General features: G+C 41.2%; 1 protein-coding gene across 2 annotated transcripts in view; it reads left to right on the top strand.

Annotated features, from left to right (window-relative positions):
• DDX47 (DEAD-box helicase 47) overlaps nucleotides 1-12280 on the top strand; it is a 61587-nt gene that overhangs the window by 23584 nt on the left and 25723 nt on the right. The window lies entirely within an intron of this gene.

Genomic DNA, 12280 nt, shown 5'->3' with positions numbered 1-12280 from the left:
ACACTGAGCATCGTCGGCTTGGTTTCATTCTCCTTCCTCTTTGGAGCCAGTCACCAGAGAAAGCACAAGTCCTACTTCTTGCAGGGCAGGATGCCACCCATGTGATGAGACCTGCTCCAGTCGGTACTGCTGGGCCTGCTGGTTAGGGTTATAGAATTTTCTGTGGTTCACTGTTAGTAAGCTCATTTGGCTTTCGTGCTAAGCTCATTCTCTAGTGGCTTTTATCAGAAAAGCTGATATTTATTTCGGCCTCCACAGACCACTTCTTTGTCTTATGTCTCTCTTTGTCCATAACTCAGCCATGGCAAAAGGGTGCATTTGAAGATACAGTAGTCTCCCCCTATCTGTGGTTTTGCTTTTGTAGTTTCAGTTGCCTGTGGTCAACCATGGTTTGAAAAATATTAAATGGAAAATTCCAGAATAAACAATTCTTTTTAATAATAAACTAACAAAAAGGTTTAAACTGCGTGCCGTTCTGAGTAGCATGATGAAATCTCCAGCCATCCCACTCTCCGTCCCATGCGAGTCATGAATCATCCCTTTGTCCAGCAGCTCCACACTGTAGACACTCCCCACCCATTAGTCACTTAGCAGCTGTCTGAGTTATCAGATCAACGGTCCGGGGATTGCAGTGCTTGTGTTCAAGCAACCCTTATTTTATTTAATGTCACATGCACATAACTTTTATTACAGTATATTGTTATAATTGTTCTATTTTATTATTAGTTATTATTGTCAGTTAATCTCTTACTGTGCCTAATTTATACATTAAATTTTATCATAGGTGTGTATGTGTAGGAAAAAACATAGCATACATAAGGGTTCAGTACTATCCATAGTTTCAGGCATCCACTTGGGGCCTTGGAAAGTCTCCCTTGCAGATAAGGGGGCTACGATAGTCAAGGAACCGATAATTTCCATCCTATCCAAGCCATTCCAGAGCACAGAATAAAATAGAAAGCACCGTGATTTATTTTATGAGGCTGGCTTAACTCTGAAACCAGTGAGCACAAGGACAGCAGAAACAGGCCCAAACCCATGTAGGAACAGAGAAGAATCATTGACTCACTCAATAGGTAAATTTAATTTAGGCATATTCTGAAAGAATCATGCACCATGACTAATTGGAATTTATCTAATTTATCTTAGAATGCAAGAATAGTCTAAAATAAAATGGTTACTGATTTACTACATTAACAGATTCATTCAACAAATGTTTATTGCAGTCCTATTACTTGCCAGGCCCTGTTCTGGGAATTGGAGAAAAAGCAGTAAGCCAACAACTTTTTTTTTAAATGTTTAAATCAACTTTATTTGTAAAATATTATTATAATTCTGTAAATCTTCCATTTGAGTAAAAATATAATCACTTAAGTAACAGCAATTCCCTAAGGTAAAAATGAACAATTCAGAATTAATTTTGAAAAGGATTTTAATTGAAAGCAGAATCAGTCCTGAAGAGAACCCACCATCTCAGGATATAGGGAAGGTGGGGTGAAATAGCACATGGAGAATAAACGGAGGGAAATGTGTTGGTGGGTAGATATTTCTCATTGCTGCTGAAGGAGGTGGTAGGCCTGGGGAAATTGGTGGAATGGATTCTGGGGTGGTCCACACTTGCTTCCTGGGGAAGCAGGAGAAAGAAGAGGTCCCCTTGGATCCGCTGGCAACAAAGGACCATGAACTGGAGAATGAGACGCGTGATGTTCATTTTATGTGTCAACTTGACTAGGTTATAGTGCCCAGCTGTTTGCTCACACCAGTCTAGATGGTGCTATGGAGGTATTTTTTAGATGTGATCTACATTTAAATCAATACACTTTGAGCAAAACACATTCTTCTCCATAATGTGGGTAGGCCTCATCCAATCAGTTGAAGGCCTTAAAAGCAAAGACTGAAGTTTTCCAAAGAAGAGGCAAATCTTTCTCAGGATTGCAGTGCTTACTCCTGCCTGAGTTTCCAGCCTGCAGATTTCACACTGCACATTGCAACATCAACTCTTCCTTGAATTTTTAGCCTGCCAGCCTGCTTTACACATTTCAGACTTGCCAGACCCAGAATTGTGTGAGCCAGTTCTTTAAAGGTAAATGTCTCTCTCTCTCTGTTTGTAACCTATTCCCTCTATTTCTCTGGAGAATCCCAACCAATATAAGAAAGAAGAGCAAAGTCTGGGAATGAAGGAGGAACTCAGAATGGAGAGATGTGAAAATATCTATTCTTAGATGAAGCTGACCCTGTGGTGAAGAGCTATATCAGAGAACACTCTGCCAGGTGAAAAAGTCGAAGTGATTGCAGGGATCTTGATTTATGTTCTAGTGCTTTTACTCTTGTTATAATGCCAGCAATTTTCCAGATTTCTCTTTTCAGTTCTTTTTCTATCAAATTGGCTTCACCACAAAATACAGAATCGGACTTGTACGGCTTCTCACCAGTAGCCTCCAGATTTGCTGCTCCCACAATTCTTTATGGAGCCTGGCAGCTTTTTAGATAACTCTAGACCCTTTTAATTTCTTAATATGGCTAATCTTTCCAAGAATTTTACATTTTCCTTCAATCAGGTTGTTAAGTCACATAGCGAGCATCCCTTCCTTCCTCTACAGGTGCTTTCTATATAGTTTTGGGGGGTATTTTTTACTGTGGTAAAATATCCACAATTAAAATTTAGAATTTTAAACTTTTTTTTTTTTAATAAATATATCTTTATTGATTTCAGAGAGAGGAATGGAGAGGGGGAGAGAGAGAGAGAGAGAGGGAGGAAGAGAAACCTCAATGATGAGAGAGTCATTGACCTGCTGCCTCCTGCACGCCCCCTACTGGGGATCAATCCCGCAACACGGGCATGTGCCCTGACCAGGAATCCAACCTCAGTCTCCTGGATCCTAGGTCAATGCTCAACTGCTGAGCCATGCTGGCTGGGCAAATTTTAACCATTTTTAATTGTACAATTCAGTGGCATTAATTATATTTCTAATGTTTACAATGTTTTACAAACCTGGCTTAATTTTGATACTACCAAGGACAAGAACAGTACAAGAAAAGAAACAAAATTTGTAGAGCAGGCTGACAGGCTAGGAATTCAGTGAAGTGTTGATGTTGCAATTTTCAGTGTGAAATCTGCAGGCTGGAAACTCAGGCAGGAGTGGACACTGAAATCTTGAGAAAGATTTGCATCTTCTTTAGAAAACTTTAGTGTTTGCTTTTAAGGCCTTCAACTGATTGGATGAAGCCCACCTATATGATGGAGAATAATCTGCTTTACTCAAAGTCTATTGATTGAATTTGTAAATCACATCTACCCATTTTCAAAACTTTTTTTTTTTTTGGCTGCAAAAAGCTTTATTGTTTCCATTTGGTCCAATGCATAGGAGAGAGTGGTTAAAAGAATGGCTAGTAGTTCCCAGGAGAAGCTGAGAGAACAGCCAGACACCAGGGGAATGCAGAGGAGCCCCTTAAAGGTGGGTGGGCTCCAAGGGTGAGCCTTTCAAAGAGATACTCACCCAGCCCAGCCTGGGGGCAGCCAGCCTGAAGAACTGAGGTAGGTGGTCGCCTGTCGTCTTGCTGAGTTTCACCTCCTCAGCCTGGAAGTCACAGAGCTGAGGGTCTGCGCGGGTAGAACCCAGGGCCTGTAGATTCAAAAGGGCCAGGTTCAGGTTCCTCTCCAAGGCCACGGCAGTTTCCATGGTGTGCTGCATGTGACACTCATCCTGGGAAGGCTTCAGCACATCCTTGAGGAGAACAGGGCCACCGTGTTGGTTTTGCATCTTTAAGAGACGCTCAGCGCCCTCGAGCTTCTTTACACCAACTCAGGGAGAAGTGGCCATGCCCTCCAGAGCCACAGCGTCCTGGTGGAAATAAAAGCCCAGAGAGGCAGGTGTAGGAGGCCCACTGATGCAGGCTGGCCAGGCTGTTGACGGCAGCCTCCACCTGGTGGAGTAACTGTGACAAATTTGGGAGCTCATGGCTGTTTGGCAATAAGAAGTTAAGGTCAAGAAACAGTGTTGGATGGCCTCAGAAGCTGAGGATGACTGAGGCGATTCTGAAGGTGGTGACTGGAGAAGGGGTTGGAGGGTGGTCGGAGGCTGGGTCTATTCCAAACACTGTTGAAGCAAGAGACAGATCTGGGACCTCCAAGGGCCCTGCACATTTTCATCACCTTTTTATCATCCCAAACAGAAGTTTTGCACCCATTAAACAAAAGCTCCCTATTTCCCCCTCCCGCAAGCCCCACCATTCTACTTTCTTTCTCTATGAATTTGCCTAGTCTAGATACCTAATATAAGTGGAATCATACAGCATTTGTCTTTTCTACAGTTGCTTTTTTACGGAGTAAAAACTTCTCCAAAACAAGAGAACTACAAAAAAAATCCAGTAACTGTTGCCTACACTATTATCTCGAAGGAAATTTCAAGGAGATTGGAACCTTGGCTCATGTGTTCAGGCAACCGAGCCACAGCCTTGTAAGTGTCTCCAGGAAAAGCCTGGAGCTCAGTTCTGAGGCAGTCCCCAGCCTCTTCATGGAGCCCACATCCACCACAGACCTGACTCTGGTGGCCATGGGCCCACTGAACTACAACGGGCTTGCTAGAACACTCCACAACACGAAGCCGAAGCCGAAGCCAAACCTGCACTGCTGTCTAGGACAGCCTGTCACTCGGCCCAGCTAAGGGCTCAGAGAAACACACTGAACTAGCCCTGTGCTCCCTCTTCTCACCCACTCCTTCAACATTAATGATTTCTTTTACTGAACTCTTTATTGAAAAAGAAAACACAGGTTAGAAAACTGCACAGAACAAAGTATCATAACAAGAACATGTTTGTAACCACCACCCAGGCCGAGTAGTGGAAACTTGTCCTCCACCCAGAAACCCCTGTATGTCCCTTCTGCATCTTGGCCCCTTCCTTCCCTAAAAGTAACCACCCTCTTGACTTTTTTAACCACTTTATTGAGGTATAAGTCACATACCGTACAATTCACCTATTTAAAGGGTACAATTCAGTGGTTTTAGAATATTCACAGAGTTGTGCAAACATCTCCTGACTTTGATAGCTCTTCCTTGCACCCAGTGGTATAGTTCATATAGGAAAGACAGGATACATGCTTGCTCTGTCCTTTATTTATCAGTTTTCAGGATATTGAATTGATTTCCTTTCATACTCCAAAAGTGACCAGTTAGTTGGGGGTCTTTGTTTTTTGGGTTTTTTAAACCAATATGAGCTCATGGTTTTAAATATGTTTGATGGGTTTCAGTTCCTTGCAATTATTATCCTTAGTGAAGTTCAAATTGTTCCATCCTGGCCAACATTCCTTCCCGGGTCCCTTTGACACATCTGTAGTTGTCTTTGATAGCTTCCTTGCTATCTGGTGTGATGAGCTGCTATAAAAGAGTCCATGAAAGCCAAGAAGATTCAGCTTCTAGGAAAGATGTTGGGATCACTGGCCTTCCATTTGGAAGAAGATATTAAATTTCTACTTACCATTCATGAATATTCATTGAAGTGGTATTAAGAACCTAGAAGAGTCTGCTATTATCATTAAAAGACACAGAAAGGCAAAAAGCCATATTGACTGATAATTTGGTTACATGATGTCAGGACTACAAAACAGCCTGAGTAAAATTAAGGCAAATTGAAGGGAAGGAAATATTTGCTACATATATAAGAAGAATTAGGATCCGTATCATAGTAAACCTTTATATGTAGGTAAGAAAAAAGGTGACACAATAGAAATTTGGACAAAAGATATAAGCAGATAATCTGCACAGGAGAATATGGGCAGAAAGGGCCACCCTCCCCACCCAAGCCCCACAATAAACACATGAAAAGTGCTCAACTTCACTCATAATCAAGGAAGTGCATTTTAAAACTGCACCACAACATTCCATAGTATGGATAGACCAAAGTTTGGCTAACCATTTCCCTACCGATGGACATTTAGATGATTCATTTATTACACACTGTGCTCAGTGAACATCGCTGCCTTGCCTCCTTGAACCTCCTTCTGCTTCTGCGATATTAAACCTTGTGAACTTAAACCTAGAATGTGGTAGCAAACATCTTGGCATCTGGACCCCAAATAGAAGTTGTATATTATGTGAGTGTACTCTGAAATGCACCATCAGAACGTTCTTTGGATTTTATTCTTAATCATGTGCTTAATCTAATACACTTAGGGACTATTGGAACTGTTTCTGGTCAGATTAGTTCAAACAATCAGAAATTGTTCTCTTCCCTTGAAATAAAGCTGATTGAAGGATTACATTGCCTGAATAGCTGTAGGATTCAGAAGCTCGTTTATAAAGACTTTATTTTTAGGCTAAAAATATTCATGATTTATTTTGGATTAATGGTCTAACATGAATGTTTTACTAGAGCCTTACTTTTTCATTTACTATAGTTATAACTTGTTTGTTCCTCATTAGATATAAATATATTCCAGGAAGAGGAAATTGTTGACTCTCTGCCTAGGAGGGAGAGAAAATATTAATCCAATTCAAAATACGTATGCCTTTTGTTCCAGCAATTCCAGTTTTAGGACTCTCTCCCCTGGAAACCCTCACCAAAAGTGTTCACACACATACACATACCCACACACAAGGTTGTTCACTGCACCATTGATTGTAATAAACAATTCAGTTGAAAATATGATAAATGCCCATCAATGAAGGAATGGATAAATAAATCATGACCTGGCAATACGTTGAGTGACAGGTATGAGTATCACCTTGGAAAAATGTCTGAATAAGAGAGGTCCTGGCATGAAAAGGAACTCATTCCAGATGTTTCAAGTGAAGGGATTTTAAGGAAACGTTTAGTTACAAAAGGTTGATCACTTTTAAGCCAACAAAGAAGAGATGGGGAGGTACCTACAGATAAGCAAGGGAGGAAAATTATTACCAGTGATACACACTACTATAAAATAAAATCAGCTGGTAAATCAAATAATATACTATCAGAATAATAAAATACAAATGTTGAACTATTTAAAAGGCTACAGATCATCAGAAATCACAAATAGTCACTGACTTGAAAAAATGTCCTAGTTATATTTGTACCACATTTTATAGGTCTCAAAAGGATCCCACATTTATTTAATGCTTCAATCCAGAAAACCCTGTAAAAGCAATTGAGGCTCAGAGAGGTTAAGTGATTTGCCCAAAGTCACACAGGAACCACAGATTCAGGACTCAGCCCCATGTTTTCACACTGTACACATAGGTCTACCTTATAGAATCTGTTTTCCCACTTTTTCAAAGGTCATTTAAAAAAATTTTTTTTGGCATAGAAAGTAAAGGTAGAAATATTTTTTAAGGTGATAAATATTGAGGAAAAAAGTGGATTACAAGAGTTATTTTATCATCCAATTCAAAAGCAAATAGAGTTGAAAACCCACTAAAGAAGCCATTTGTTAGAGAATAAAAAAAGCAAATAACTAGAACACTAACAATCACTTTTCGAGGTGTTGGAAGATACATTCTTGCTTCACTATAATGTTTAACATGAAAGGACTGAATTCTTCTATTAAAAATAGGCTTTCAGCAAAGTTAAAAAATGTAAGAGAACCAATATTCAACATTCTCTTGCCTATGAGAGACACACTAAAAACGAAACTATTCAAATTGTCTCACCGTTGAGGGACAGCTTAAGATTTATTACGGCTCTGTATGGACAAAACAGGCAGGTGTTGTAATCCAGGTTGCAGTGATTGTTATGTGTGTCTGGGAACTTGAGCGATAATCACTAAGCCTGGGAAAGGGAGAGACAAAGGTAATAGTTGCCCTGTGTCCTGGTAGATAAGAGAATCTTTATGGCTCCTGGAGGGGTGTGGACTCAGCTGCAATCTTTCCGGCACCAGAGGAAAAAGCATGTGGTAAAGAAGATACGCTGCAACAGGGCCCGGGGGCAAACGCTTCCGTAGGAATGATGTGATGTATGTTGCACCTACACGAGCCCACGTGTTCTTGCAGGTGTGCACACCTGTGCAGGGGGAAGCGGAGCAAACCTGCGCTGTCTCAGTCCACGTTAGGGAGCCTGGGGCAACTGAGGGGCTCCCGGTGTCATCTTTGTCCTAAAGAATAAGCGAGTACGATCATACCTTTTTTTCCAGTAAAGGGCAATGATGACAGATCCTCCCTTTAAAAATAAAAGTCTTATGATGAAGCAGTGATTTTCAAAATTATTTTACACTGAATTACAAACAGGTAAACTGATCGGTAAAATAGAATAGAGTTTCTAGAAGTGGATGTAAACGATGGTAGTAATCAATATTACAAAGTCAGCAGCAACACATCTACAGAAAAGCGTATTCCTGTTTTATGGAAGGGATCGATCTGGAAAAGAATTGGCTTAACTTCCACCATGCACTATAACAAACTCCAGGTGGGTCAAATGAGATTAAAAAGGTTATTGTGTATGTTTGGCAGCAAAATTTTCCTTTCCCTAATATACTACCCCCCCCATAATTTCCTAGTGTGAAACTTCCTCTCCCTGCCTGAATGTAGTGTTGATAGGAGGGTTAAGTTCTGTTACTGTCTTTCCTTTGGAAGCTGAAGTTATTCACCTTTCCTCTCATTACCCAGTACAACCAGGAGATGGGCACTTGGCCTAAACTCAGCCAACCCACTGGTTACTCCTAGAACTTTGATTCTTAAGGTGATGCAAGGACAAAATAGAACAGAGGCTGGTCAGTGCCATCCGAACAGGCTCTTCCAACTACAAAACAGGTGCTATCCTTCTAGCTTTGGTTCTCTGGAGCTCCTTGGTCCCTTCCCGTTCTCGAGCATGTTCCCCCAGACTCAGCAATAGTTGGCTTATACTAGCCAGAGTGAGACTCTTGCTATAGCCATATCGAGACTGCAATTCCAAAGAAATAACTGTGGAGGAAGAGAGGACATGAGATAGTTGGTGGTGGCACAGTTCACCTTGGAATATCTCCTCTACAAAGAAAGCGTCGGAAGGTGGGTAGATGGCCTGATGGTTTGCATTTCTTCTTCTGGCCTCCCGCTACGGGAGGTGTACACTTCTCTATCCCATCGACGCTGGCTTGGCCATGTGACTTGATTGACCAGTGGAATGATTGACCAATAGGGTGCAATGGGTACCATTCTGAGCAGAAGCTTTAAGAATGATTTGTCAATTTTGCTGCCAAGATATATATTTTACTTTATCCACTCCATTCTCCTACCAACACTGTCTAAACCCATGACCATCTCGTTCATTTACTTCTATAGGCTACTAACTCATCTGGCTTTGAGCTGTGTACCTTTGAAGGCCATCCTTCACACAATGTCAGCGATGCCAAAACTAACCGTGTAAGGCCACAGAGGGCTCCCTCTCCCTACATGGCAGTTGAGAGCCCTCATGACCTGCCCCCTACATACTCGTTCAGCCCCATCCCTGGACACTCCCGGCTTCCCACTTTATGGTCAGCATGACTAAATCGCCTGAAGCATCCTGAACCCTCCAACAGGACTTGATTCATTCTGTTCCCTTAGCAGGCCTTCCTCTCCCTCCTAATTTTTGTCCACATAATTTCTGTTTAACTCTCAAGGATCAGCTTGCTATCAGTGCTTTCAGAAAGTTTTCCCTAGTCCTTCATAGGCATGCACTTGCCCTGAGCTTCTTTGGTGCACACGCCTCTGGCATTTTCCACATAGAGCTTAAGTGATTGGTTCTGTATCTTTCTCTCCAGTGGATTGCCATCTCCTAGAGGGCAGGGATGGTAACTTATCCAGCTTCTTATCCTCAGAATGCAGCAAAATGTCTGGCATGCAGTAAGAAGTCAATATACATTTGTGGAACTAAAACAAACCAAATAAATTAACCATTAATATAAGGAAACTTTGAGCAGTCCCATAGCCTACAGCTTGGATTCGTACAAAGCTAATGACATTATAAGTTGGTTCTTCTGGAAAGCAATATAGCAACGCAGAACAAAAACCATGGAAACGTTCATTCTCACTCTGGCCGGTGTGGTTCAGTTGGTTGGAGCAACGTCCCCTATACCAAAAGGCGGCGAGTTCGATTCCTGATCAGGGCCCATACCTAGGCTGTGGGTTCAATCCCTGATTGGGGTGTGTGCGGGAGACAACCAATTGATGTTTCTCTCTCATATTGATTTTTTTCTCTCTCTCTTTCTCTCCTTCCCTCTCTCTAAATCATTTAATAAAACAGTTCATTCTCCTTTACCTGGTATTTTTCCTGTTTGTGAATATTCCCCAAAGAAATAATCCAAAGGGGGAAAATTTACACACTTCTAGTTATAATAGTGGAAAAACCTGGAAGCAATCCAAGTGTCTAATAGGGAAGTGACTAAACAAACAATGGGATTATTACATAGCAGTTAAAAATGACAAGAGGTAAGGACTATGTCAACATAGAGGCGTGTGTATTTGCAGGAACGTTAAGTGGAAAAAAGAACACAGAGCAGTGTTTAAACACTGCTGGTTAAGGATGTGTGTACATTAACAAAGATCATAGGCCAATGTGAAGAAAATAGCTGGAGTTCAGTGTTCACTGGGTCTTTTTTTAATTCTATGTAGTCCCATGAATTTATGACAATAATCCTCAGGTGGATGTGTGTTATTATCTTAACTTTTATTTACTTGAGTGACTCTACATAGTGGGACCTATTACAAAGGAAAGTCTGAAAGACCTTTGGCCTAAATCTCACATTCACAAATTGTCTCGATTTTTCAATTTTTGTTTTTTGTTAATCCTCACCTGAGGAAATTTTTTTCTCATTGATTTTTAGAGAGAGTGGAAGGCAGGGAGGGAGGGAGGGGAGAGGGAGAGATAGAGAAACATTGATGTGAGAGAGACACATCGATTGGCTGCCTTACAAAAATGCACCCAACCCTGGCTGGGGATTGAACTTGCAATCCAGGTATGTGCCCTTGACAGGGAATGAAACCTGTGACCCTTTGGTGCTCAGACCAGCACTCTAACCACTGAGCAACACCAGCAAGGGCTCGATTTTATACTTTTGATGTTGTCTCCAAAAGGAGTCCTATGTATAGTCACTGAGATATACTGATAAAGATGAAAAGAAAAAGGTCATCATCATAAACTCTAAACTATGCCACATTACCACTGTAGTGCACTGTGGATTAATATTTTATAAATCCCCGGATTATCTTGTGAATAGCAAAATATTGACATTGCAAGATATAGTACACTGTAATTATAATAAACTACAATTTTTCATATCTTGTTTTGGCATTTATCTTTTTGTTCACTGAGAGCCTCAACAAATAGACATGGCCCAGGCTTCTCTAGATCTCTGGGAGGCCCTGATCATAATTATCACTGTATCTTAAAAATGTGATAGTTTTAACTAGGGGCCCAAAATGAATAGGTTGTTAATAACTTAACTGTATAAACACCTAACTGATAAACTGCTCTCTACTGGCCCTACTGTTTCTGCTGCCATGGAACTAGTGGTCAGAAAATTTTAGAGCAGTGAGTGGTTCACAACCCTGGCTGCAGGTCAGAATCACCTACATTTGCCCAGACACCACTCCAGACCTCCTGATTCAGATTCTCCAGGGCTGCAGTTTGGAGATCCCTGTGCTTACCAAGATCTCTTCCTCTCTTCTTTCTTGAACTAGGGATGTTGAAGAAGCATATGGGAAGTGGAGAATCAGGGTACTGTCCCTCTTTGCCCACCACCTTCCCCACCCTCAGTTCAACCTGGCTTACATTCCATTTGGAATGTTAATGTCTATGGGGACATATTTTCCCACCACTTAATTGAAAAGCACAGGTAGATACTGAAGGCATCTTGACTAAGGTTACATTTATACTTTGAGGAGCTATAACCAGAATATTTGGACATGGACCAGATTCAGAAAAATTAAGTTCAAAAGGACCATCATTTGAGTAGTAGCAAATGGCATTGTGTTGATAAATTATAGTTATAAAGGTGGGGAATTTAATTGTGTTCCAGAAAGATATGGCTGTTAAGACTTTCCAGATGAACCAGAGAGCTGAGACGATAATTATTTAAGGGAGAAACCAATTTGGCCTCCCTTATTTTAAAGTGAGAGTGTTAGAAGAAGGATTATGTATTTGGAGCCCTATGGCCGGAGGCTGCCAGGCTGAGCTCTCATCGCTAGAAAGCACCCACAGATGCTATACTCCATTTTCCCTCCTGAATTATTCAGATAAATTGCCGTTCAAGCCATGCTTCACTAACCTGGGGATAGAATCCATTCATTTAACTATTGCATGGACTGCAATTGCTACTTCAAATGGAAACCCGGGAAGCTGAATCCCTCCTGCT

Source organism: Miniopterus schreibersii (assembly GCF_964146895.1).
Source record: "Miniopterus schreibersii genome assembly, chromosome: 2".
Taxonomy (NCBI): domain Eukaryota; kingdom Metazoa; phylum Chordata; class Mammalia; order Chiroptera; family Miniopteridae; genus Miniopterus; species Miniopterus schreibersii.
Note: the sequence above shows the minus strand (reverse complement) of the source record. Positions and strands in the feature narration are given on the sequence as shown.